Genomic DNA, 8992 nt, shown 5'->3' on the forward strand with positions numbered 1-8992 from the left:
TGTTTATGAGTCCAAGTCTCAATCTTGGAACCTAATTCACTTGTGTGACATTCTATCTTCAACTCTATCACTAATGGATTTCACTCAATCATGAAGACATAGAGTTGAAGATAGAGAAAAACATGGAACCCAAAATCCATTAGTGAGACTAGCATTAGAGAGTGTACTATGAACCATTTCTTGAATGATCCTATTTATCCTCTCAACCACACCATTTTGAGCAAGATTCTTAAGAGCTATCAACTCTCTCTTAATATCACATCTTGCAAAAAAGTTTTTAAAGACATGCGAGTAGTACCCTTCCCAATTATTGGTCCTCAAGCCCAAACCTTCCTTGTGGCATTACCCTCATAAAGGTGACAAAGTACAATGCTCCATCTAATGAAATCATGGGCATTGGCCCACACAAATCAATCTAAACCAAATTAAGATACTTTGATATTCTACTCCCACTACCTCTTTAAAACAACATTTTCACTTGCTTTTCAAAGAGATGATGCCTACAAAAACTAAGATTAAGAAAATTAAGACAATGAAGATAGTTCAATCAGTACACAAACATTTCATTCTAGTGATCGACATATGTCCCAAACAACGATGCCATAAAGAAACCAATGGATGTTAAGTGACAACTACAACATGGTCTTTAACACCCAAAACATGTAAAGAATACGAAGTACCAAATTTTAGCCCTTTGGCCACAAAAAGAGATCCCTTGCAAGTCTTTCACACAAGATCACCAAAGATCACTCTATAAACACAATCATTAAGCTGTCATTTACTAAGTAAACTTTTCGTCAAGTTTGGAACATGTGTTGCATGCACAATTATTTCCAAGGTAGACACATCCTCTCTTTTCAGTATCATAGGTGGTAAACCACTTTCTATATGGAGGGACATGAAATGATAATCCACATCCCTCTATTTCCAAGAGACAAGTTGCTCCCTTTGATTTTGCAAGCATTGTGCTTGCATACATCAAAACCATATACCAAGATCTCTTTCAGCATTCAAAGCTATGCTATTTTGCTTCAATCATAGCCACTAATGGCTAACCAAATCAATGTTAAAATGGGCTATTATAGCCCCAAATCAAGCCTCAATTGGTTGCTTGACTCAAATCTAGATCCCCATGATGAGAATAGTACCTCTACAAGATGCGAGCAATAAGTATCAATGTCAAATAAGAAAACTAACTCCTCAAACTTTGTGACACAAGTTTCACTTCTTATACTTCTCACTCCAAGCATGAGCTCCCACAAACACCAAATGTCTCTCTAATACCAATTGAGAGGGAAGCAATGTTGGGATGCAAGGTAGAAGCCACAAAGTCTAAGAGGATCGAGAGAGAGAGAAGAACGCGTGGTAGAAGCTATGGAGTCTAAGAGGGTTGAGTGAGAACATAAGGGAGTTATGTGGGTTTAAAAATAATCACTCCTCTGATTCATTGTTATCTTCACTATTGATGTATAATGTGCATGAATACCCTTGCCATTGGTCATTGGCCCTTACCCCAACAATTTGGACCAATATGGTGATACATTGACCATGCATACAAAAAGTGTGTCTATGTCTAGCACAACCCAAAATCCTATCTACATGTGCACCTATCAAGATAAAGAAAAATGCATGATTCCACATCCTTATACCATTTTCTAAGTTTTTGTTTTTATTTTTTGAGCTGGGTGCCCAATCCTGCTTAAGGGCAGAATGATCAAGGCTATGTTTATGGGAACCCTTTAGAGTGCTTGCAAAATCTTATGTGGCTATTATAGGGCACCAAAGACACTTTGTCGTTCCTACGACCATGCTTACCAATTGTGGGAAAACATATACTCCTAGCCTTTTCTCTCCATAATAACCCATGGAAATGTTGTGCACAATATATTAAGCCTCCTAAATTATTTGCATGTACTTCTTGCCACTAACCATATTTAGGATTGCCAACTTCAATACTTGAATGGAATGTTACAAAACCTCAAATCAACATGGTTATTACATTGTCCAACATCTCCACCAACATCTCAAACAAGATTTGCACTCAAGGATGCAATCGACCTTCAATTACCATGTAATTAGGTCAAGTGTATTACGATAATTTATTTATTTTACTGTTATGAAAATGTGATGTTATTTATTAGTTTGTTTTTTGGATGTTCATTTGTCTATTCTCCACATGCTAGCAACTCATTAAACTTATGCACGTGTGTGGATTTTCATTTATTTGTTCATCACATGATAGGGACTTATCATAAACATGAATAGCTACAATGAGTCATTATCACGTGGGAAAATAGGCAAACGAATTTCCACAAATAAATTATTTCATCTGTTGTGGGTAAAGAACATGATGCTTGGGAACCCATATATTTGTTGGTCCATTTGTCCATAAAATTGGTTGTATATACTACAACCATGCGAAAAATGCAATCAAGCTATTCCTCCTAAAGAGGTTATTCCGTTACATCGTTTCGATATTAGATACACTAAAACATTACAATGTAGTAAATGGGAATGTTGTCTCAAAAACTCTAGGATTCATTTTAAGTTTGCCATGGAGCCTACATCTACATACTGTAGCTTCAAAAAGTTACTTATGCATGTTGATTGCAATTGTGGAAGACAAAGTCTAAGACAATCAAAGCATGAGTGCCTTGGAAAAATGATTTTTTAAAGCTTCAACGTATTATTTTGGGCACTTGTAATTTATTCCATGTCACATCACTGTTATGTTTGTACTATTTTGTGAGAGCCATGCTTACACATGTGCAAATTGTAATATTTATGGATGTATTGGTCAAACCACAATGGATTTGAGGGTTGCATTGAAGTGCTCTATTCATTTTTAGCCTATACTAGGTCTAAATAACCTAAGATAGAAAGTGCATTAAGAGGAGGACCAATCATGACCCCACAAAGTAAATAGGGCACCCAAAAAGTAGTGAAAACCCTAAGATCACGAGCCCTAGCCCTAATCCTGATTCACCTAGGCCAAAATCCAAACCCTAATTTTCATGTATAAAAGGCTTGAAATTGAATGGAATAAACCATTCACATGTGAAAAATTAGAGCTTCTACTCTTCTTGCTTTCATTCTTTCATCTTATGCAACCATTGCTAGAGAATGAAGGAGATAAAGACTAAGAATGTGCACAAATTGGGATACTGAAGCTCTTCTCCATCTCTTACTTTTCTTCTCTTCATCTCATCTTAGCAAGAAGTTGAGTTTAAGGTTGTGTGAGGGAGATTTTGTTAGAGAGTGAGGAACCTAATGAGGTGAAGCTCTCTACTACTACTTCTTCTCTATGTTGTTCTCTCAATGGTAGGCATGCTCAATGATGCAACTATGAAGGAGTTGAGGTGTTTGCTTGTGGAAAGTGTATCACTTGGATTGTGGAACCATATTTGGGCCTTCAAACTCTGAACTACAATGCAAGATGGTAAGTTGCCAAGTTCAATATACCTTAAAGCTAGTCACGTTCTTTGCTTTCTTGGGTAGAAAGAAAGAATGCATGGTTGGTTCAGAGTGGACTATGGAAAGACTACGTGAGATATAGTTGGCTAAGGAGATTGAATATTCTAAAAGAATAGAAATTTCATCAAATGTCTTGATTGTTATGCATTTAGCCCAAGATATTTGTTTCATTTCTAATACTTAGGGTAAAATTGACCACTAAGATTCTCATACTCTTATTGTGCGACAGAATAGAAGGCTCATTCACTTGAGTGTGGTGTGGATTTGTGAGGAGCCAATAGTTTTCACTTACAACTTGCTTACTCCAAAAGACCCACAACTAGTTTACAAAGGGCAAGTCAGAAGAAACAAGTTTGTTCGAAGAGATTGACGAGACTAGAACATGTTAAGCTAAAGGAAAACAAAAGATACAAACACAAAAAAGTAAGAAATGCAAACCCAAAGATACAAACACAAAAAAGCAAAAAATGCAACCCCACATCTCTTATTTTTGCTAGATCATACATACTTTTGCATGGGTTGCATTGGCATTGGTATATGTTAGGCTAAGAAGGACCAGGGTGAGTTCTTAAGCTTTGAACCACCAAATTCTAGAAACCACCAAGTGAGAGGTTCACTCATCAAACATGTTTGTGCACTCACTAGATAAGTTGAGTGTACTCATTGATCATACATTTACTCAACCTAGGGAAAAAAGCTAGGTTTTGGATACAAAGGAGGGGCTTGGCATGCAATTGCACCTGTATCTTTGTCATTACATTGACTATAATATTGGGAAGAAGGACAAATGCAAGACACGTTGCTTTTTGGGTCTAGATAAAGATTTGAAGGAAAATAAAATGCGAGTATTGTTTACTTTGCAAGTGGCTTTATAGGTGGAGGATAGTAGCTTTTTGATCCTTACATGGCATTAGTGATTATGGAGCCACAAACATAGCATTTGTTACTTTTAGGGATTATTTGGCCAACTCGGTAGTGCATAATCGACTTCTTTGAAGGAAGAGAAAAGCCACCTTGAAGAGGCTGCATTAGCATTGAGTCTATTGTTATGCACAAATAGAAGAGGTTTGCATCACTGTGGATTTGAGCTTATGTAGGAAAGTGATCACCAATGGCTCAACAACATTGCCAGGTAACCACGTAGCATCAATTTTTTGAGGTTGGCATTACTTTGCAAGGTTAGATTGCATGGGTCCATTTGGTTTTTATTGCACAATAGTAACTTATGGTGATGCACTTCCTCGCACGTTTTGTTATGCATTTGCTTCATGTTATTGCATCAATTAAGAATAACACAAATTGGTGTGCACCCTCAAACTTGCACGAGATCACATTGAAAGCATCAAGCCACTTCGATTAAGGTTGCACCTTTCTCTATACACACATTAAATTGCACTACCTAGGGCATGGTTGAACTTGCATATTTGACTCACGAAGGCCACTCTTAATCATTACTAGCACTTGCACACATCACCAAGTCCTTGCCTCATACTCCCCTCTAGCGACATCACTCACTCCCAAGTTGTTTGCATCTATCATATTACTTACACTCACAATTTTTATCTAGTGGCATTGACAATCATTATCCACTTGCACTCACAATCATCGGCTCACTCACCCACTCACAATCATCATCAAGTTCAATTGCATGCATTGACCATGCCACTTGCATTCTACAACCTTACGCACTTAAAGTCATTGCATTAGGTTAGCTCACTTGTAATCAAAGTGGTTGCAGTTTCATGCATTGATCATGTTAGGCTAATTACAATCATAAGTCTTACTTCCAACCATCATTGATTATTCACTTGCAATCATTCTATTTCTCACATGTGGGTTTCCAACCTATAATCATAGTCCTCATTAGAAATAATCTCTTGCATTCATGCATAGACACTTGGTTCCAATCACTAAGTGTGGAGCCACCCACTTGTCCTTCTATGCATATTTCCTTAGGACCACAATCCTTGCATTGTAGGAGGCCGTAGTCTTAAGGTAGCTTTCAAGGTCCTTTCATTAGGCATACACAAGCAATTAGGCCCTAGTATTAGGGTAGTCGCCAAGACCTCTACTTAAGCATACACAAACTTTTAGATTCCACTTTTAGGGGCAAACCCTCTATATCATACGTGTTCAAGGTCTATTAAAAAAAACCATTATCTATGAATTTTTGTGAAATAAAACGCACCTAAAAAATTCTATTTTAAAAATCCCTTCTTTTGAGCCCATGTGATATGCTTATAAATTTGTGATCGACTTCTCAGAGGTTTCCACACACTCACAAAACCTGTGGGTTTTCACATCACCACTTTAGACCCCTCCAAGTAATCATCATATGTGGATCTTTCGAGCACTCAATTAGTCATCACAAACCACACTCTTCTTAAAGCCATAATTCCTTAGGAACCGTGCATCATCCTAGGCCTAATCTAGGCACTCTCAAGTATGCGTATCTTAGGAATCTCATTGCATTGCACTCATTTCAAAGCTCTGGCATCTTAGATATTCTTTGCATTTAACCCTAGGAACACATTTAGCCTTTGTTCATAAGATAGGGTCAAAAAGAGGAAAGCTTGTTTGTGCACAAGATTCACTTTGCACATTGAGGAAAAGAAGAATTGATTGACTCTTAACTATTGATGAGGTCACCTTGATTGAAAATAAAATCACACAGAAAGATTGAGAACCTAACTCTAAAACGAAAAAATGTGTCACATTAAAGTTTGAATTAAGAAACAAGATGCAAGCCACAAAGCAAAGACAAGACCTCAATAGTTTAAGCCCTATCAAAATCTATCCAACTAGATAAGAGCCTAGGAAAAAGTGCAAGCGCATGTGCTTGCATAGTGGTCAAGAGATCCTGTTCGGACCAATAGAGAACCCAAACATTGAGAATATTCTAGTTTTTGAACTAATGGACAAAGTCGATATACTTGTCAACCAAGAGATTGCAAAACTTAGTGATAGCACCATGGATAACTTTAAAGGAACAAACACCATAAGACCAAGAAAAAGGAACTCTCGAGAACCATATAACAACCAATAAGAGCAAAATGAAGACCCTAGAGCACACAAAGAATCCTTGTGGGAAGAACTAAAGAAGTCTATTAGGCTAACTAGGTCTTAGCTTTTAATTGACATGCTTACAAAATGGACAGGAGGTCTCGAGGAGGTCACTCATGAATATATGTGTGCATCATGTGGGTTTAAAATAAGGTGCTTTTAAGATATCATTTTTTACATTTAGAATGGTGTAATATAAAGGGATTATTTATAAGTTGAATAAAAAAGGGTTGTGTTTTATTCAGGAAAAATTCAAAGATAAGGATATTTATAAATAGGCCTTGAATGCATGTGATGTAGAGGATATACATATTGTGAGCCCACCAAGCAAGAGATTTGAACTTTGAGATCTCTTAGACCTAAGCACATAGAAGATCCATTAAGAATCAAGAATGTCCCCATCTTGCAACTCATTTGATAAGATAGTACATCTAGTAAACCTAGAAGCAAGCCAAAGGCTAGCAAGCAAGATGCTGGCAACAAGATTTAGGGAGAACAACCTACAAGACCTATGAAATTTAATCCAAAGCTTTGAAAATGCCATGAATTTTGACATTAGCCAATTAATAGAAGAAGTCGCACCCAAGAAGTTACAAACTCTCTATACCCAATTCAAAGATACCCTCAACTAGTTGTTAGAATTAAACATGGTGGCTTAAAAAGAATGAGCAAGAATGTAAAGAAATTTTGAAAATATCAAGAGGTCAACCTTGAATCTAGGGTCCGAAAGGTCATCCAATGATTCCCTATTGAACCTACCGTAATGAGGACTTCATGATAATTCTAACATGCTCCAAGTAGATCGAAGAGCTAACCCAAAATTTCCTCATTTTGCTTAAAAACTCTAGAAGTATAGAGCAAGAGATGATCTCTATAGCTTTATAAAGCAAATTGAGCATGTGAGGCTATCAACCTTATGCCAAGTCTTTTTTTTTTAAAGCACAAGCAATTGGACTGTGCTTAGACAAGAGAAGGCAAACTTGGTTAATATGCTTGGATGGTGCAGAAAAATCACAATTCTCATCTCTTAAAGACCTCTTCATAATGTGCTTTCTTGAAGCTAAATATGGGGATAACCCCACCGTATGACTAATGGACACTGAGCAAAAGAATAAGGGAGTATGAAGGATTGCATGGCTAAGGTGTGGAGTTTATACAAGAGAAGCCCTCTTATAGAAAGGTTGAGTGCAATAGTTGTGACTGAAGGCTTCATCAAGGGCATGCAAGAGGATAAGAGAATCTATGAGGCTATGGCAAACAACTCAACCCAAGATTGATCCAATATTAGTGATGCATTGAATGAGTTAACCAAAGTAGATGACCTCTTCAAAGAGAGGAGTAAGACAAAAAGGAAATAGAAACTCATGAACCCTAATTGAGCCAAAGCAGTGGAGAGCTTAATGCAACACGATAGCTCCTTCTTGCCTTTAAACAACAACAACTAGAACTCATCAAAAGCATGGAAGTCATAAAGTAGATGATGACATATTGACTGTAGAGATATTGCATACACTACATCTAGAACCACCTACTAGTAGAGTGTGAAGGGAGAAGCCCAAGTGGAAGCAAGAGAGGTGTGAACTATGGCGGATGAAGCAAGAGAGCAAGAGAGAGAGACTCCATATGTGGGAACTCCAATTGTCACAATATGGGACCAATGTCGCACGGAATTCGCGTGGGAGTTCATGAACGTCACTCACCGTAGGGACGCTATCGTGATGCTATGCGGACATAGTGTGAAAAACGCATGGAATGCATCATCATCCAACTTTCTTATTGATGAAGAGAGTCAATGTGATCTGAGTCAATAGTGCTAGTGTGAGTGGCATGAATAGTCCAAATATACTAGATTTTTGGACAATTTTAGCCTATTTTAGATATGTTGGATATTATTTATTGTAAGAAATCTAAAAAAGGTAGGAAAACTTCTAGATTAGGATGGCATGCAAAAAGCAATTTGCTTTTTCAACCAGTTATGGAATTTTTCATAAAAAAAACAAATTGGCGAAATCGTGCGCGTCACGATCGCCATTGACAGGATGAAAACTGCAGTTTGAACTGGCAGAATAAGAAGGTGTGATTTGGGAGATCCCTGACCAGGTGTCTTGGAGTTTTACCCCCCTTCTGGAGCCAACGGAGCCATCAGATTTGGGTTCCGAGCACCAGAGAAGGAGTTGTTATTTCTTATCCATGTTTTTGTTCTATGAGGGAGCTCCAGAAAATCTAAAGTATGGAGAGTGCTTTTGAGCAGTGCCAGACAAAGGATTTTAGGTTCTGTCAATACATATTGATTTAATTCATTGTGCTTTATCATTATAGTGTTTACCTCTGGTGTATTCTTTATGTTTTCTTCCATCTCCTATCTCTACTTCCTTCTACCTTTGATCCCCGATGGATTCGACCTTTTGACAAAAACCCCTCTGACAACGCTTTGAGATGGGAGAATTCAACAAAA

This window comes from Lygodium microphyllum, chromosome 15 (genome assembly GCF_053477565.2).
Source record: "Lygodium microphyllum isolate KBCC chromosome 15, Lygodium_microphyllum_v1.1.10, whole genome shotgun sequence".
Taxonomy (NCBI): Eukaryota; Viridiplantae; Streptophyta; class Polypodiopsida; order Schizaeales; family Lygodiaceae; genus Lygodium; species Lygodium microphyllum.